Raw genomic sequence first — 20,038 nt, forward strand, 5'->3', positions numbered from 1 at the left:
GGGGAACCTTCCGTGCTATGCATGATTTCAAACCATGACGTCTTAGTGTATTACCAACAGTAACCTTGAAAACGGCGGTCCCAGCTCTTTTCAGGTCATTGACCAGCTCCTCCCGTGTAGTTCTGGGCCTCCTTATTGAGATCATTGAGACCCCACGAGGTAAGATCTTGCATGGAGCCCCAGTCCGAGGGAGATTGACAGTCATGTTTAGCTTCTTCCATTTTCTAATGATTGCTCCAACAGTGGACCTTTTTTCACCAAGCTGCTTGGCAGTTTTCCCGTAGCCCTTTCCAGCCTTGTGGAGGTGTACAATTTTGTCTCTAGTGTCTTTGGACAGCTCTTTGGTCTTGGCCATGTTAGTAGTTGGATTCTTACTGATTGTATGGGGTGGACAGGTGTCTTTATGCAGCTAACCACCTCAAACAGGTGCATCTAATTTAGGATAATAAATGTAGTGGAGGTGGACATTTTAAAGGCAGACTAACAGGTCTTTAAGGGTCAAAATTCTAGCTGATAGACAGGTGTTCAAATACTTATTTGCAGCTGTATCATACAAATAAATAGTTTAAAAATCATATATTGTGATTTCTGGATTTTTTCTTTTTAGATTATGTCTCTCACAGTGGACATGCACCTACGATGACAATTTCAGACCCCTCCATGATTTCTAAGTGGGAGAACTTGCAAAATAGCAGGGTGTTCAAATACTTATTTTCCTCACTGTATATATATATATATATATATATATATATATATATATATATATATATATATATATATATATTGACCACTGCAGACCAGGAACATCCCACAAGAGCTGCAGTTTTGGAGATCCTCTGATCCAGTCGTCTAGTCGTCACAATTTGTCAAACTCCCTCAAATCTTTAACCATTTTTCCTGCTTCTAAAAGGACAAAATGTTCAATTGCTGCTTACTATATCCTACACACCAACAGGTACCATGATGAGATAATCAGTGTTATTCACTTTACCTGTCAGAGCAGTTATGCCTGATCGTTGTATATATTCACACCCAAGAATGAACATGGCAACGAAGAAAACCGTGAGCGAGTGGATGAATATATGTATGACAAGTGAGGGAAAATGAGTTGATTAGATTTTTTAACTATTTAAAATTTTCCCCACACCAACACTGTAATTCCAGGCATGCTTAATAACAATGTCATATACACACTATAAAGCATTGCGGTTTGTTGTATGTGATAATGTGGTATATGTGGTAGCATCCCTTGACTTGAACTCGGAGACCGAAACCTGTTCAAGCATGACAGTACCCCTTATGCACAAAGCCAGCTCCATGGGCAACTCCTGCTATAAAGCTTTGACTTTACTAACACAATAGTGGCTGAATGAGCACAAATCTGCATAAGCACAATCCTAAATCTAGTGGCACATTCAATTGTGGAATGCGATGTTCAAAAGGCACATACCATGTACAACATGTAGATCAGTGGTACCCATCCCTCAGGCTGAGGACCGGCACTGGTCCGTGGGTCAATCGTTACCGGGCCGCACAGAAAGAATACAAAACTTTCATTATTTCCGTTTTATTTATCTGATTCTGAACGACGTTTTAGTTTTGGAAAATTACCGGATTCTCTCCGCCTCATCTGTCTATGACTCACTCTTGATGCATGTCATGATGCCTTGGGCAAATGTCTTACCTCTATCTGCTACCTTCTTAAAGGGGGCTGCTCCAGCCGCTAACACATAATACATTAGCGCTAAATTCAAACCCCCAAGTGAGCAAAATGAACAAAAAACAACTCACTGGATTCACGTTTATTATTATATTTAGAAAATACCAGTTTTTATGCCGGTCGTAATCATTTTATTTTGTTGTATTTATCCGCCACACCTAAAAGGCCGGTCCGTAAAAAATATTGTCCGACATTAAACCAGTCCGTGGCGCAAAAAAGGTTGGAGACCGCTGATGTAGACCACAAACTTTTTGTCTATACTGTGTATACTGTGTGTTTGTGCACGTGTATATATTACAGTAGTAGATGGTGTAAGACAGCTGTAAGCCTTAGGCTTTACTGTTGCCAACATGTAATACCATCTGGCTTTATTGTGGCCTTTTATCGGCGTTAGATCCTGTCCTTTTCTCTTCTGGGGCTCAGGCGTGCTCCAAGCTACACATAGATGGGGTTTTATGCTCTTTTGTGAATTTCTTTTCTTTTCTTTTTTTAAACTTGTGCCTGTATGTGCTGCTCATATTGTAGTCGAGTGACCGTAACTCAACTTTTAAATCACTCACCTCTTAGAATGTTCTAGATTCTCCTTGACAGCAAGCGGTGACTTTCAGTAAAATTACTAGTCTTGAAGACCGTCTTTTGGTCTTCTGCTATGTTTCTTTTTATATGTTTTCCCCATGGCAGACCCTTTTTTTTTTTTTTTTATAGTCTCCTTGCTTCTTGTTGTCCTTCCTGAGCTGGTGCCATATGCTGCAATAAATTTTTGATGCAAATCATGATTGGTTTCAAAGCCTGTCTTGTGTTGTCTCAGGGTTTAACGTGCACGTGGGTGTCATTGAGCTACGAACCGTGCCAAGTGCCAACCGTGCCAAGTGCACTGACTCATTTGATCGCACTATACTTCCTTCTTTAAGGAAAGGGAAAAAAAAAAAAAAAAAAGGTTCGGCATATGGGGAAGAATGCATGTGCATGTAAAATGCAAACGAAAAAGACTCTTTATCGGAGCTGTAAAATTAATCCGGGTACACCCGAGCTTTATTTCTGAACCTGTCCTGTGAGTGAAGATGAAATTATTGCACAGCTTTAATTAGAGCGCACCACCCGCCTGGGCCACTATCCTAACTGTCACAGAGCTCAAAAAATGATGACGTTAAGAGAATAGGTTGCGCTTGTTCCCCATCTTTGGCAAATTATAGGCTCTGGTTTTACTCATGTTCTTCCATGTCTTAATCAGTCTTTATTATTTTTCCCCCCCCTTTTTTCTACTTTTCTTATTTCTTTTGTTGAAATTAAACCGACTTCATTTTCTTTCTGGATTGTTCATGTTAAATCACTTAGATGAAGTAAAAGTCACGACTTTTCTTACAACCTGAGTACTTCAGAGAAATATTCTGAAATATGTGTGTGTGTGTGTGTGTGTGTGTGTGTGAGAGAGAGAGAGAGAGAGAGAGAGAGAGAGAGAGAGAGAGAGAGAGGTTACTTGGGTTTCTTGTACAAAGTTTGCCACAATTCCCACCCACCGGACAGAAACTGAGCAATGGCAATGATTGGCTGTCATTGTGACTGACAGGGAGAGGAAGTGAGCTCCATCTGCCCTGAGAATATGTCAGTGGGCTATTGGATACAGGAGCCAAATACTTTCTGGGTTTGCTGTTATTTTTATTGATGGTTTATGGCTTGTATGGATTAACATACAGTAGGTTGCCAAATCTTGGAGTTGGTTGAAACATTTCTTGAAATTAATATTATTAAGGGGTCAGTAATGAATATACTAGTTTACTAGAAATTCTGCCCAACTACACCAGAATGTAACATAACGTGGGGGGGGTGTATTAATATTTTAGCAGGCTAGATCTAATGCACGGAAATGACAAGTTTTTTTTACAATGACAAGCCAGAGACGTTACTTCCACATATCCAAAATATTTTTTTATTTTTATTTCAGTTAACAGAAAAAACCCTAATACAAAACATGTCACCATTATCAGAATTAGGTTTATTGGCCAAGTGTGTTGACACACAAGGAATTTGGTTCCAGCCGTTAGTGACTTTCAAAAGTACAGACATAAATAACACTGCACATTTAGCTTGGACTATACAAGACAAAACAGACAAGACAAGACAAAACAGACTATACGTGTCACGCTTTGATCAAGAGTCAGAACCCAGAATCTGCATAGGACGTTTATTAGCCTTGGGAAACAAACAAAAGCTAGGAAGTACTGGAAAAAAAAGTGGTTATTTCAAAACACAGGTAGTCCAGAAATGTCCAGGACTGAACGGGGGGGGGGGGGGTTATAAAGGGGATGGTGTAGATTGGAGACAGGTGAAGGTGATTTTAGTATGAAGGCGAGGCACTGCAAGTGTGCTGAGTGCCGAAGGGGGTGGGGTGTGTGTGGCCAGTGGTTCCCTGACAATATGAGACAATACAGATGATGTGGTACAATATAGACAATACGAGTATTAACACAGAAATACTAAAACTTGACAATAAAATGCATTAAACAGTATGTCCAGACATGTTGTCCCTAGCAAAAGTAGCTACCGTACATACACACCTTGGTCATGTCTTGATGTACAGGAACATGCATGTTCCTTAAAAGATCCGAAAAAGAGACTCAGAAAATGAGACTCCGCCTGGGTGGTAACACATTACCTAAACGAAAGTTGTGCTCTCGCACGTGTGCACAGCAAAAACTAGGAAGAAGGTCCCCACACCAAAGTGCACTGTTCACCTAGGTGCCTAGCCTCGCCCTTGGAATATGACGAGTCAAACACAGAGTTTAGTCTTGTAATAAAAATAACAAGTAACAAGAACAAGAATAAGAAAAAAACAATCCAGTTAAACCAAACCAAAAATAAATGGCCAGTATCTGTGCAGTGCAAATGAAATGCAAAATGGCACAGCCAACACAGAATGCTTACTTTTTTAAAAGATGCCTGACAAAAGGAAACCAAAATTCACAGAGGAAAAAAGTAAGGAAACCTCCACATTTAAGCGAAACCCGGAGCAACTCGCTAGACAGAAACAGTTCAATAATCAAAGCAAAGACATCTAAAGGTGGCACCACTAACAAAAACCTGCAGCTTGGTCGAGGAACCGCCACACTGACCCAAACAAATAGCATAAAAAAAGAAAAAGGAAACAAAAACAGGATAAAAAACAAAAATGGGAATCGAAAACATCACCTGAAGTTGACTGTCTATTAAAAGGCTATTAGCACTGGCAATCAGCTGATTAGGAATAAAGAGAACCAATAACCTGACCTACATGCCTACATGCAGAAAACACGAAGAAGGGATATGTCTGGAAGTATGGCTGCTTCATTCATAAAAATCAGCTCAGAACACAAACAATGGTAAAACTACAATTTGCCTTCAAAGACTGATAGAAAAACGCAGCTTCCTACCTAACAACCCTTTGTAACTAAAGCCAAGAAAGGATGCCTACGGCATCAGGAAAAAGCTAATTAAAAGAACAAAGTTAGCTTAGATCCATGACTACAATGATTGAGCACCCAAAAAGACCCCTACCTCAACAACAGGAATTCAGGTAACCAGTATCTAGAGTATCAACCGACCTGTCTTCATTTTTCCTTCCTGGGCATTTAAATACTACAACCAATTAGACATCTAATTAATCAACTGTCGAACACTAAAGTGCCAACTAGCAACGAGGGGCCATTCTACCTTGTCACATATGCAAATTAGCATTCGCTAGCTGTCGTCTTAAGCCTAGAACCCCAAAATGAAAGCAATAAAACATCGGTTTCAGAGCTTATAATGACTTTAAAGTTTAAAGGATTCAAGAGGTCTTAGGCATTTGTATCTAGATCAAGAATTCACCCACTTCACGAATCAGATAAACAAGCTCACAAAGTTTGTCTGGCAGTTTTACAAACAAAACTTAAAGCAAGATGACATGCAAAAGTGTTTTTTGTTTTTGCAATGAGCTGTAAAGAGAAAAAAATCGCCTACTCTGACCAAACCATCTGTAACCACTTATATGACAAAGTCTCATGATGCATCCTGTCAAGATGGCTGACTAGACATTTTCTCTGCCTCTGCAACTGTTTCTTCAAACCTCAGCGGAATAGTCATCTGTCCATTGTATGTCTTAACAGCACTTCGTCGCACTTCCTACTGTAGTCTCTTTTTTGTTGTTTTGGGTTTTTTTGGTGGATGAGCCATTGTAAGGTTGTGTCAGTCCAACTCCACAGTCGCCCACAGAACAAATTTGATTCTCCAGCCATGGGAAATTGGAAAAATACAGTATAATTCCTGGAAAAACAAAGAAAGAGAAAAACAACCATATCAGATTCCATATTTCTGGGTAAAACCCCTCAAGGCAGTGGGTGTGTAACTGAAGAGCTAAATAGCACTGCTTCACTTTAGACTCGACAAATAAAATCAGCTGGCATGTTGACCAGGTTAAGTGAAAATCTGAGCCCCTAACCCACTCATGCACGTTAGAAACTGCCTGTGTTGAGCTGTATCAGTCACGATTGAGTTTTAACTGGATGAGTAAAGGCTTCGATGTGATTATGTGTAATTTTACAGTCAGTTGTCTGAAAGGGTCACATTTACCTCATGGCAGCTCGACTGAATGAATGGATCAGGTAGCTGTAAAGCAGTCAGTTACGCCAGACTAAATTAACATGTTTGAGGTGTTCGTTGAGGAGCAGTTGAGGGGACAACTATTCCAGACCATTTTATATAATTCTAGCGCACAGCGTAATTGCGCATCAATTACTAGCAATGCTGGGAGAAAAAGGATGTCCATAGACAAAAATGTGACTTGAAAGAGGCGTGACCTCTGTGTATTTCAGGGTTAATAAAGAAAGTGTGGCCACTGTGTATTTCGGTAGAAATGAAGAAGGTGTGGTCTCTGTATATTTCAGGGTTAATGGAGAAGGTGTGACCTGTATGTATTTCAGGGTTAATGGAGAAGGTGTGACCTGTATGTATTTCAGGGTTAATGGAGAAGGTGTGGCCTCTGTACATTTCAGGGTTAATAAAGGTGTAGCTTTTGTGTGTGTATTACAGCATTGATAGTTTGGCCTCTGTGTTATTCAGGGTTAATCAAGACGGGATGGCGTTTGTGTATTTCAGTGCTAATGAAGTAGCTGTGGCATGTGCAAGGGCCAATCACGGGATTAAAAGAATTATTGCCTTGTGTATTTCAAGTTCAATAAAGGTATAGCCTTTGTGAAAGTTAGTACTAATGAAGAAAGGAAGTCAGAGCTAATCACAAAGGGATGGCCTTTGTGTAGGTCAAGATTAACAAATACATTGCGGTCTATGTTTTAAGACCTCTTTTTCTTTGTGTATGTCAGTCCAGTTGAAGAAGGTATAAATTTTGTGCTTTTCACTTCCAGCAAGTAAGGTATGGCCCCTGTATCTGTGTCAGTCCAAGTAAAGGAGGTGTGGCCGGAAGACCATTTTATTCTCGATGTATGAGGCATGGCCTGTATCAATAACAGTTCCGGGGTGTGACGTTTGTATCACGGACAAAAAAATTATAAATTCCTTGCAGAATTGTATAAAGAAATAATCTAGTGTCTGATGTCAGCATTTCTTCATGTCTGGACATTGCCTAGTGGTGATCCTATTCCAGGACAAAAGCCTCAGGACTTGCATGTGGTATATTTTCTGCTGTGCTGATTGGTTCTTTTGGGAGGCTTATTGCCGTCACTCAGGGCATTGGTAATTCCTGGCGGATGTGGCTAATGGGTAATACAGTCCATCAGTAGTTCCAGGTAATGCTCTTTAACCCTCCAACAGGCTTATACTTGCGTTCCTGTATAACTTTTCTTTCTTTCTTTATTTAATCATGTGTTCATGTCTGTGCACGTTATTGCCAAACATCACTATAAATCTGGATTTTCTTTATCTTGCGTATAGTATTGTTCCTAACGTACTGTAAATACATGCGAGCTCCATAATGCATCATGAATAACGGCCTGAAAGACTAGATGTCGTGACCGATCGAGTATGGGAGGAGACTCTGCAACGTGTTTAGGGTCAGCGGTCCAATCTTCCTTTTCTTTCTCCTCATCATCATCGCTTAATAGTACACACTCATATATCTGTCACATAATCGCCCTCGCGGTGACCTCCATCCAACCGATCTATCAGGGTTTAATTCGTTTTCTGTCTAATCTGATTAACTACCGCGTTCATGAGAGGGGGTGTTCAGCGTAAAATAAATTAGCTGCGTAATTTACTATGTCTCAAAGTGCCGATTCAGATCACGAGACGGTAGAGTGTAGAGTCTGTGTGGACGTCTCAGGATATTAGATCTCCGCTAAGTAGACAACAGGTGAAAAATTCTGAAAATGTGATAAAACTTTTGAGACCGACTATTGCCCACTTTTTCCGGATAAAGTTCAGTATCTAGCCAAACTATCACAAAGTACATGCTAATGCAATTGAATCACTGTAAAGCCAAACAAAGTGTAGAAATTGAGTGTTAATGCTTGCAATGGATGCCTATGGACATTATGATTGGCTCAGGTGTAAAGAAAACGAAGGAAATGTTGCTGTAACAAGTGCCACACCCACTTCCTGCTCCCGTTCCCACGCTTCACTCTTCATTTATGAGGTTTCATCATTGTGTTCAGTGTTATTTTGTTGTCTGTTTCAAAACTTGTGTGGTTTATATGCTTGCAAAGCCTTGTTTTACAGTATGTATGTACATTAATTTAATTACAGGTTTTCTTACTCTGGAGATGTGGTCCAACAACACCATCGTAACTTGAAAATATCGTAAGTCGAGACATGGCCTAGCCTACCCAGGAAACTTAAAGAATGGTAATCAGTATGGGGTAGTATACTGTAATTTGATAATACCGAACAAATGACGGTACAAAATTGGAGCAATTTACAGTACCATAATGTATAAACCTCACAGTATATATGCAAGTGGCATTGGGTGTGTGGACAAGTGTCTGTTCATGAGTGGAGGGCGGAGCCGAAGGAAACGAGCGGTATGAAGCGGTACCTGTAGCTGATGAGTCTAATCAGTGCGCTCTTTTTTTTTTTTTTGTGTCCGGTGATGCCGATAATAAGGAGACAGACAAGAGCTAGAATTAGGCTTTAAAACACCCAAAACAGAAAAAAACACAAGCTCTAACACAGACAACTGAACACTGGCGAGAGTAAGGCGTCTTACACGGTGGTGGTAGATGCGCACATCCCGACAGCATTCCAACATATCGTACCATATAAACGCTGCTACGTTTGTCTGCTTCGCGATGCTTAAAATATTTTTACTAGTTTGTGGTATCGTTGTCGTGGTTTTAAAATCGAATAATCGTAAGTCAAACCATCGTCACTAAAGGACTACCTGCATTTTCATTCCTAATTATTCCAGCTTTCCTAATCAGTTCCTGTCTTTCATTTATAATTATGAATTTCTCCTGTTTTTACTAGTGCCTCCCCATGTTTTGACCTTTTTCCGGAATCACGGCGACGATTATCGGTTTGCCCTTAATAAAACGCAATGCTGAGAACCTTCGCTTCGCGGTGTCCTGTGCGCTGAAGTCGAACATGCCTCGTTAAACGCTCGTTAAAACGGAACCAAACGAGGTCTTTGACGTGACACGATCCGGTTCTCAATCGCCATTTAAACGCACGAGAGCGTTTGCTTTACTTCGCGCCGATGCCGATTTGCTAATACCCGTGCATGCATGGCTGCGCATAAACTGTAAAGGAGGTGGCTAGCTCGTACAGCGCATTTGTCATCTCTGTCCTCGCGCTGTCTTGCTCCAGTGACAGCACTTCCAGGTCCTCCCTGCGTATCTGTTTGACCTTTTGAAGAGGACGTGCAAAAATGTCAAGTGCGTGTCAACTTTTTAGATATCTCTATTGGTGATGGTCTTATCAGGCTACAGGGTTTCTACTCTTCTACCCTTCTCTGTCTGTCACACACACACACACACACACACACATACAGTCACTTCTGTGAACTACTGGCAACAAGGGGCCTAACCTTTTACAGTGAATGCTTTATATCCATTTGTCACACTATTAAACATACACGATCCCCTAACCTTTGGTCTTTCTTCTGCAAATCGGAGCGGAACACTTTATCAAGCAATCCAAACACCATATCCAATAGAAAGATTTTCAGACAGGTAAACGTCTCCATGTATTTACCTTCAGTCTGGAAACACTGATTCTTTGAACAGAATGTTTGCTTAGCGCCTCAGTAATGGCAGATTTTTCTGGAAGACAGATACGATCGTAATAATGAAGCCTCTACAATACAAAGTTATCAATCTAAAGATGAAAAATAGCAGATTACGCTTCACAAAAGATCGTCAGGCGCAATGTCACGTACGACTTTACACAGCAGATCCTCTGCGGTGGTGCCGGCGGTGAATTCCTCCGCAGCCTGTCGGAAACGTCCTCCAGATACGTACGAATTCGTTTACTCGGCGGCCTTGATTTATTTAGCGCACACATTTAATATGTTACATTAATTATACCGTGGGATCCGAACGCCTTAGAAATGCGATTAGGCCCATTAGACGTTCAGAGCTATTTCTCACATTTAAGACGTGATGCAATATAATCAGCTTTAATGGACACAAATCCCTTTTTTATCAGAGCCACCTTCACAGGGCACCTGTCAGGAATTTTACAGTAGGGACGAAAGCCGCTAAAAGTTAAAAAAAATAAAATAAAAAATAAAAAATTTTCCTCTTTTTAGAAAAAAATGTATTTCCACTGTAGTTTTTGCCATTCTAGCTGTTAACTTTGTGATCGTAATTGTTTTTAGCATTGTAGATATTAGAAATATAATTACTTTCATAGTCATTTGTAATTATTAAAGTTGTAAATCTATTGCCGTTATCAATGTAGGTTTTGTAATTTACCATACGATTTTAATTACCATTACAATTTCAGCTATTTTCATGACCCCTGTAGTTATTGTCATAATCACTGTTATCATTATTTTATTGTAGACATTCTCATTACCATCGCAAGCATTAAAATGACAACTGTTGTCATTACCATTTGTAGCTATTCGTGTTATCAATGTAGGTTTTCTCAGTTCCATTGTAGTTGATTTCATCGTCATTGCAATCATTACCATTGTAGTTATTCTCATTGCCATTGTAGGTATTGTCATGACCTCTCTAGCTACTCTATTTTATCGTTGTAGCCCGTACAATTGTAGCTATGTCATTGCTATTGTCGTTACCATTATGGTCATAGTACTCGTTATGAATACAGTTATTGTCATTACCATTGTAAACAATACATTGAAGAGAATGGCTAGAGAACGACTGTTTATAGCTGGTTTAATGTAAGGAACTAAAATCCCTGACATTTTTCAGACATATCATGGTAGACTTTTTTTTATTTATATATATATATTTATTAATGAATTAATAATTGTTGGCATGTAGACAACTTTCAAGATCATCTTGTAGTGAAATTTTATTTAGATGTATTTTCCCTTTTCCGTTTTTGTTTTGGAATAAGGCGTGCGCTTCTTAATTAAAATGATCATAACATAGTTACAACATGGTCATATTTTACTTTTCACACATTGTAACATTGTAATTTTTGGGGTTTTTAGGTAAAAAAAAAAATTATTCATGGCCATGATGGATAGCATTTTGTTTTCCCCTGGAGTCCCTGAAGTAATGATTTAACTTTGATTTAAAAGGCACAATCAGGCCTGATCCATGGTGAACCAAAGAAACCAAGCACAAAATAAAATCACAATATATGTTAAACCATCCTGACAACCCATAGTTTGAGCACTTCCTCGTGTAATAACAGAATCTCATGCAAAATGCCCAAGAATTCTAACAAGCAAACAGTTTTGTGGGTGTTCACCCAAACATGGCATCTCACTCTCTACTTGACCTTTCCCATATCTTATTTATAGATATTACACAGTACAGTAAAACACTGACTTGTACAATATTTTATTTATATAAGTTAGGTCCGGGTAAGAATTTGGAGTGAGATAAACTACTCCTGTAAGCCCAAAGAGCAAACTCTAAACTCTGTAATCATGGGTCTGGAAGATCTGTTTTAAGAATACATTCAGAAATATGTACATGTGTTGGTTAAACCTCCCATTGACAGCCACTGAGGATGAGGAGCTTGTTTGAATTCCAGGTCTTTTGGATGTAAGCTTCTTCTCCAGTAGGCAGCAGAGAAGATGCTAGGAATCCTCTTTCAAACAGGGATCTCCTACATATTCTTCATGTACTTCAAGGAAAAAACAATCTCTTATAGTGATGTGAAGTTTAGGAACAACTTGGTTGAATCAATTCACCAAATCGGTATGACTTGCTTAAATACTGGATTTTGCTGACTTGGCTTAACGATGCTGGAGCAGCTCTCCTGATCTCCTGATCACCTGATCTGTCTAAGAAACTGACCTGTATCTAGGGAAATGCACGCACAGGGGGTTTCATTCAGGTGAAGCAAACGATTCTAAAGTATTTCGCTGAAGTGCACAAAGTACAACAAGCATATTGGTTATTATAACCTCCTTGCAGCTCGGTGAGGAACAGAGGAGGCGATGCTTTTAGCTGTGTCTGCAAAAAATGGGCTTTGTGAGATCTAAACTAGCTGAGTAGGATCATACATCGACGTGCAACCCAGGGCTAGGAGATGATGCGTCCATGTCCTCTGTGCCCAGATTACTGTAATTTATATATCTAAAATCCTATTTTTATGTCTCTCTTTCTAACAGTACCACACCTATCACTGTAGCGCTCCACTCCCAGTTCCTCGCACCAGTTTTTATGTGAAAGCCAGTTCAGTGAATTCTGACGAAAGCCAGTCAGGCTCCTCGGCAACACCTATCACATTTCTGTAGCACCTGTCATGAGGTGTGCATCTCGTCACCTCTTAAAGAACGCGACAGAGGAAAGACAGAAGTGTGACCAGCTGCATTCAGGCTCAGCTTGAAGAAAAATACACAGCACATATACCATATTTCCCTGAAAATAAGCCTTGGCATGACTTTTATTTAATGTGCTCATAATCCCAAAAATAAGCCCTTCGGTAAGACCATCAGCCTGCATTTACAGTAGTACCATAGGTCTGTTGTAACACACGATTATGTATTGAATAATAAAATATTAATGTCATATTAATAATTTTAGCAATATAATACCAGTAATATAATTAAAATTTACAGTAAATGTTTAATACCCAGGTCTTATTTTCGGGGAAACACGGAAGATGTGCATGTTATCCGGAGAAAGTATGAAAAAAAAAGTATGCAATGTTTTCCGCTCTGTGATTTCCTGCCGAATGTTTCTTTAAATCTTGTTTGGCTCAGAGACTAAGAACATGGAATGTAGGATTTATCACCTACCCATGTGACATCTGAAGACTAATTTGGGCTTTGGAGCTGCCTTTCAATGCAAAATAAAAAGGTATGTGAACATGTCATACAGCAAACTGGGCCCTGGGAGCTGTGGGGAAAACTGTCAAGGATTGGTGGCAGAAATGCTAATACCGTAAGCTGTAAATAGCACACAAAGCCAGGCTAATATAAAGCGCTGTAAAATAACATAGCAGTGTATTTATAATCCCAGAGTTCGTAACTAAAATCTCATGACATTTCCGACGCTAACACCTGCGACTCAGCAATGAATGAAACGACTCGACAATGCCTCGTTGATTATAAAAGTGTTGCTATTAGCTCCTAGCCTACTCCGTGGCGCTTTGTTTATTTAACATGATGCTAACCGGATATTTATCTTAATTACACAGCCCGCTACGTTTGTTTGTGCGAAGCGGCACAACAAGGCGACGCCCCGTGCAATTAAGCAATCGATGTCGTTCGGAGCGTTCACTCGGATCATGCAGGATAAATGCCGCTGGAAAAAAATATAGATATTTATTTGATTAGCATACGGCATATGTTTTTCCCAAAAATATATCGGCAGGAACCTTTTTATTTTTTGTTTTTGTTGTGCTTCCCCTTCCTGTTTTGTTGAGCTCATGAACCATCTTTTATTAATTAATTATCATTTGATTTGATTTGATTTAATTGTTAGTGTGAAGTTTCCATGTTTGTTTCAATTTTTTTAAATGGATAAAGCAGCATTTTATTCGTTTTTATATATTAGACGATGGAAAGGATGGAAACGAGTTTATTAGAGGAACAAAAAGAGATGGTTTGGACACGTGCAGAGGAGGGACATGGGGTATATCGTTAGGAGAACGTGAGGATGGAGCCGCCAGGAAGGAGGAAAAGAGGAAGGCCAAGGAGAAGGTTTATGGATGTGGTGAGGGAAGACGTGCAGGTAGTTGGTTTGAAAGAGGCAGATGTAGAGGACAGGGGGGTATGGAGACGGATGATCCGCTGTGGCGACGTCTAATGGAAGCAGCCGAAAGAAGAAGAAGAATAGCCTTGTTGTGAAGTCTTCACACCCTCAGCTGGAAACACAATCCAAGTTATAGTCCGTCCTCTCTTCAGGAGTCCTGTAGGGAAATTCCAGAACATTCCAGGCAGGGGCGCATGCCGCTGCTGGATAAGTACCGGTGTGTCTGTGTGTGAAGGAAATAAGCACAGTAGGGGCACATGGACCCATCTGCCACCTGGCTGCATGTTCCTGCCACTCAGAGGCAATTAGTTCTTTCCCCCTACCCCTGCATCTAGTGCAGGTAGCAGGAAATGGAGCACAGCTTACAAAGCACACTTTTCCTATTCGACTCGAGACATGTATAGGGTGTGTGTGTGTGTGTGTGCCTCCCCCCCCTAAACTGGTTCACACCCACTTTTTTATGACATCACCCTCTTTCAGCTTCTAAATGCTGTATGTCAGTTCGAAATATTTTCTGTTTTTATTTTCCTTTGTGCCTCTTTATAAAAAAATATGTATGTATACCTGTCTGTTTGCACCTCAAGCCAGGACGTGTCATACCAATTTTCTCTCTCTCCTCCTCTTTCCCACATGCTAAATTGTGTGTCAAAAGCTAGCATATAAATCCATGGCAGTACACCATGTTGGATAATGTATCAGCCAAACAAAAAATGCTTTTAAGCTTGAGAGTTTGGTGTGCTAGAAAAAAAATGCGAAAAAAAAAAAAAAGCATGCTTGCCTCAATTAGTAATTAGTATGGCAGAAGAGGATCTAAAAAAAACCCCCCACACACTCAGAATGCACAATCAGGATCAAGGTCATTTGGGACACATTATGTTGTGAAAGTCCACAAATCGTTATTGCTGTGATGGTGGAAGAAACACTACTGGATATGAAATGAGCCTTTCTGGCATGTTAACAAAAAAAAAATAAAAAAAAAATGTTGCGCCGTAGTATATTTCGTCTGCTGAAAATCTTAGTGGGGTGAAAAAAATCCGCCAAGCTTGTCGTCGTCGCTGCTGCTGCTGTTGCTTTTCATCAGGTGGACCGATAACACAGTTAACACAGCGAAATAAACACATTGGGACAAAAAAATAATTAAAAAAAAGCTCACACTTATTATTTTTTCCTGAAACTGTCTCACTTTCACTTCTGAGATGTCGGCCTTTAGACCAAATCTCTTTCTGTGAGTGTCTGAGACTCTCTTTACAGTCTCTGGGTCTTTAAGCAAACAAGATGTTTATGGTATTAAGAATCACTGTAGACACTATAGTACTCGGAATATAGTATGTTAGATCACTCTATCTATCTATAAAACAATTTTAACATTTTGCTTAAAGTGAGCACTTCTTTTTTGAATATCATGCTAAAACGTAAAACAATTGATAAATCCAACAATAGTGGACCACTTTGATTTTGATGTCCATTTATGGCTGATTTATGTTAGTAAGGACAGCGCACTAGAGGTAAGGGTAGGGACATTCCCAGTTTAGTAGGTGGTTACCAGGATCCAGAGTCACAAAACATTAAATGGACATGTCTCCTGAAGGTTGCACCAGAAAAATAGCCAATAGTCAACTATGTGCAATTGTGCATTTGTGTATGATAAAGAGGGCAGATAGCACTTTCTGTATGGAGGTGTATTTCAATTACTATAAAGAGCTTATGAAGCTATTATGTAGCCCTATAAACACTGCTCTTAGGGGTAGCTGAGCAATATTCCTAATAAAGTGTTCGTTGGTGCTGTATAAACCATATCTGCATAGAGGCATGTCATTTATAGTAATGAGCTTATGTAGCTCATAAGTCCTCTGTGCTATAATGAGACTGCATAGGGCAGTTATTATTCTGAGTTTATATAGCTGTTATGTAGCATGTCATTTGATTTGAAGCTAATGTAATTATGTAGCCTCTATGAATACTATTTATTTTCTTTTTACATATTATTGAGTTTTAATACTAGCCCTTGGTGCTGTAATAAACCTTTGCTGTATGGAGTTATCGTTATGAGCTTATGTAGCTCTTATGTAGCACTATGAATACGCTTTCTTTAAATAATATTGAGGTATCTTCCTAAAACGCTTGTCTGCGTGGAGGCATATGGCAATTATTATTGTGAGCTTATGTAGCTGTTATGTAGCCTTAAGAACACTGCTTTTAAGGGTAACTGAGCCAGAGAGATTTCAGAGAGCATCATTATTATTTAATATTATGAGCTTGTAGAAGTGTTATGCAGCACTATAAACACTTTTTATTTATTTATTAATTGTTTTACATATTGTTGAAGTATATTTTCAATAAAGCTGTTCACAGTGATGAAATAAGCCTCGTTTCCGTGGACAGATATGTCAGTTATTATTATTTCGAGCTTATAGAGGTGATATGCAACCCTGTGACTGTTGATCTTAACTATTTGCTTAGCACGTGAACTTATAAGCCCTAGCAAAGTAAAATATCATCCCATGAATCCCATCCAAAGGAATTTTTGTCATTAGAGAATAAACATATTCTGTAGGGACTTCTGTAGGTCTTTCCGAAGTATAATAACACATAATACACAGATGATTTTTCTTTGTCTGTAATGCTCAGTACTGGGCCAGTCTTAAAAGAGTGCAGGACCCTACAGTGTAATAACAGAATGTGCTGGATCAAGCGCTATTTTATTCTCTGTTGAGACATCTTTATATTTCTAACAGACTCCAATCAGAAATCTAATCTTGTTTATAAGCCTCATATTTGGCTGCAGTCCGCATTTTTCCCATTGGATGTTGAAGGTCATGCAAAAAGTGGTGGTCGAGCCGTCTTTTCTCCCATTTGCTCACGCGTTTATGCTTTTATATTAGCAGAGGAAAAAAACGCCTCATGGGATGATCATCAACGGCATCAACAAACAGTCTGTGAAAAAAAAGTCGTCTGGGCCACACAGTTAGCCATTCTGACCAGGACGCCCTCAGACCTCAACACACACCCCTGGCGCGCGTCTCCACTTTAGCTTCTCACAAAACAAAAAAGTGACTTCCTGCAGTGGACCATTTGTCACTAAAATGAGATTACGGCCGTTCTCGGCTTATCATACATTCCCCCGCACTTCTCCTGCCTCTAATCTAACCCGGGAGAGCGCATCTCACCGAGCATTAGCATTCAGCTGACAGGACACTATTTGGAGCGAGGACGCTGTGTGAGAGGCTGATGAAGGGAAAATACACACACACACATATACATATACATATACATACACACACACACACACACACACACACACACACACACACACACACACAATGATATATACACAACTCTCACACACACACGCACACACCCTCAGGCATACACTTAAACTCTCATCTGTGCTTTTCCCCGAGACAGTCACACTTGAAGCATACTAAGTGTGTGATCATACACAGAGTTCAGATTCATCCACTCAAATCCAGTCTCTCGCTCTCTCTCTCGCTCTCTCTCTCGCTCTCTCTCTCGCTCTCTCTCTCTCTGAGAGACTCTTGTCTCAGGTGAATGAGATCTGGGTTTCAATTTGCGATATTTAAAATGGACATATGGATTCTGTGCCTCGTTTATTTTTTTTTATGTGTGAGATAGAAATGTGGGGGGGGGGGGGTTGCTAAATGTTCTTCTTTTTTGCTTTTTTTCTGTTTCATCTTTTACTTTATTTCTATTTTCCTACTTTTTTTTTTTCCTTTATTCCTTGTTTTTCCTGTAATGTTGTTTTTTTTTTCTTTCGAATTTCTTGTTAATTCATTCTCGTTTTATAATGATTTCACCTGGCTTGTTTTTTTTTCTTCACTTTTTATAGAGCTGTGCTCCTTCTTAACCAACATTCTTTACTTATTTATTTTTCTTTTTTTGCTTCCCCCCAACCCCCCTGGTTACTGAAATGTTATGGAGATGCTAAAAAGCACCCAGAGACAGTGACACCAGTGAAACCAATGACTCCTTAGACTTAAACACTCTTTCTCCAATAGGTTTAAGGGACGAGGTGAGGGAGGTGTGCTTGAGATTGTTTGGACATGTGCAGAGGTGGGACATGGGGTATATTGGTAGGAGAATGCTGAGGATGAAGCCACCAGGAAGGAGGAAAAGAGGAAGGCCAAGGAGGAGGTGTATGGATGTGGTGAGGGAAGATATGCAGGTAGTCAGTTTGAAAGAGGACAGGGGGGTATGAAGACAGATGATCCGCCGTGGCGACCCCTAATAGGAGCAGCCGTAAGAAGAAGAAGAAGCAATCTTTCTCCGGTCACCTCGAGCCATACAGTTTGAGATAGAGTTGATGCTTTCTGGTAGTACAGTATGTACAGGATGCTTGTGTTTCAGTGGGGCGTAGTGCTGCTCTGTGCACCTTTCAACAGGGAACTGTAAACCACCAGACTGTAGTGAGAGTGTAATTCCCAGGGCTCAGGCGGTCTTACATCAGACGCAACTGTATTAATTGAATTTGAGTGCTCATTATTGAAGGAAGAATGATAAGAAGTGGCTGCAGGTTGTTGCGTTTGAAAACAGTGTGTACTCACAAGCCACAGATTGGGTTGTTTTTTCCATAGATTTTGATTAAATGCAGGTTGAAAACCACCAAACAGGGAAAGCAGAAGCATGAGATTGGGTTTATTATTTTTTTTTGTTTGTTTTGTTTTGTTGCTGTCTGGGTTTGGTCTCTGAGCCGGCGCCTTTTTCTGCACGGCTGACCTTTAATCAGAGAATCGGGCGTAATTCGTTAGGGTTTCTGCACCGGGACGCCAATTGATTAAAGCGTTTGAGGAGAATCATTAAACACTAATAAGCTGTTTGCAGGCCTAAGAGTTAAATATGCTTTTGCCTGGAGTGAAAACAATGAATGCTCCTGATTAATTCAGTAAAGCAAGGATAAATTCAAGTTTCACCTCCCGGCTATTATTGCAATTTATGGATCGAGGAGTAATGACGGGTTTGGGTTGCACCGCGTTGCGTGTAGTTTTCAGGAGACTTCGATGGCAGGTTTTGCGAGAGCTCAGTGACAACCTGACACGTCGACCAAAAACAATCAATGACAAGATAAATGATATGAACAAGTAAAAAACAAATAAATACTATTTTTATCAGCAGGTTTTGGACATCTTAGAGGATTTTGGAAATATTTTTGTAAATGGTAAGAATATTCTTGAAATATTCTTGAAATGTTTATTAAAATTTTTATTTTAAATGAATATAAAATATACTAAATAAAAACAAACGTCACAGACAGGAATCTTATACAGTGAGAATGACTGGCATTACTAAAACAAGAAACCCAATGAACACAATTCAACAGGTCTCCTTTCACTGTAGCCACAGCTGCACCCCCCACATGCATCATCTCCAGCAGAAGCATTGATATTAACCTCATAAAATGACCCTGGGTTTTCTGTGCATTTTTGTACATTTGTGCCATGTATTACATTTTAAATGAAGGCAAATCGTGTTTGTGAAAAGGTTTAACAACTGGTTTGACTGACACTTCCTCATGTTGGCCAGCTTTTCATTTCTTATTAATGTCCTAGTAAGTGTATTTGCAATCAAGGTCATTTTTTCTGGCAGCCACTGTGTAATGAAAAAATAGCAGTATATTAAATATACAATATTAAAAATCTACATGAATATATTTGAGCTTGTGCAGTTTGCTACAGATGCGATTTGCAGAAATCCGGGTAGTCACAGGTGCTAATGATGGTATACTTTTTTAATTAAAACTTACATCTGGATAAACTTAAATATTAATCCCAAATAAATCTACTTATTCTTAAAGAAATTCTCCTCAGATTTCCCCCTAATAGTCACTGATTAACAAATGTTTAGTCTTTAACATTTCTTTTGTTTTGCCCTGGAGCTACAAGGCTAATCTTAATGCTAGATTCCTGCTTCCAATCATGTCCAGTTCCACAGTGAGGAGATGGAACTGGTTTAGGATGCCATGGTGGTTCCTGTCATCTGAAAACAAGAACAA

The 20,038-nt window shown here is 39.6% G+C and overlaps 1 protein-coding gene and 1 long non-coding RNA gene across 3 annotated transcripts in view; both read left to right on the forward strand.

Annotated features, from left to right (window-relative positions):
• The window catches only part of nrg3a (neuregulin 3a), a 365,695-nt gene that overhangs the window by 72,857 nt on the left and 272,800 nt on the right, over positions 1–20,038 (forward strand). The gene's annotated exons all lie outside the window — the stretch shown is intronic.
• On the forward strand, positions 1,918–10,418 carry LOC310725562. The gene is made up of 3 exons (XR_014533425.1): positions 1,918–6,581; positions 6,794–8,771; positions 9,060–10,418. It is a non-coding gene; the product is annotated as an uncharacterized lncRNA (long non-coding RNA).

The sequence above is a fragment of the Silurus aristotelis genome, assembly GCF_946808225.1.
Source record: "Silurus aristotelis genome assembly, chromosome: 4".
NCBI lineage: Eukaryota > Metazoa > Chordata > Actinopteri > Siluriformes > Siluridae > Silurus > Silurus aristotelis.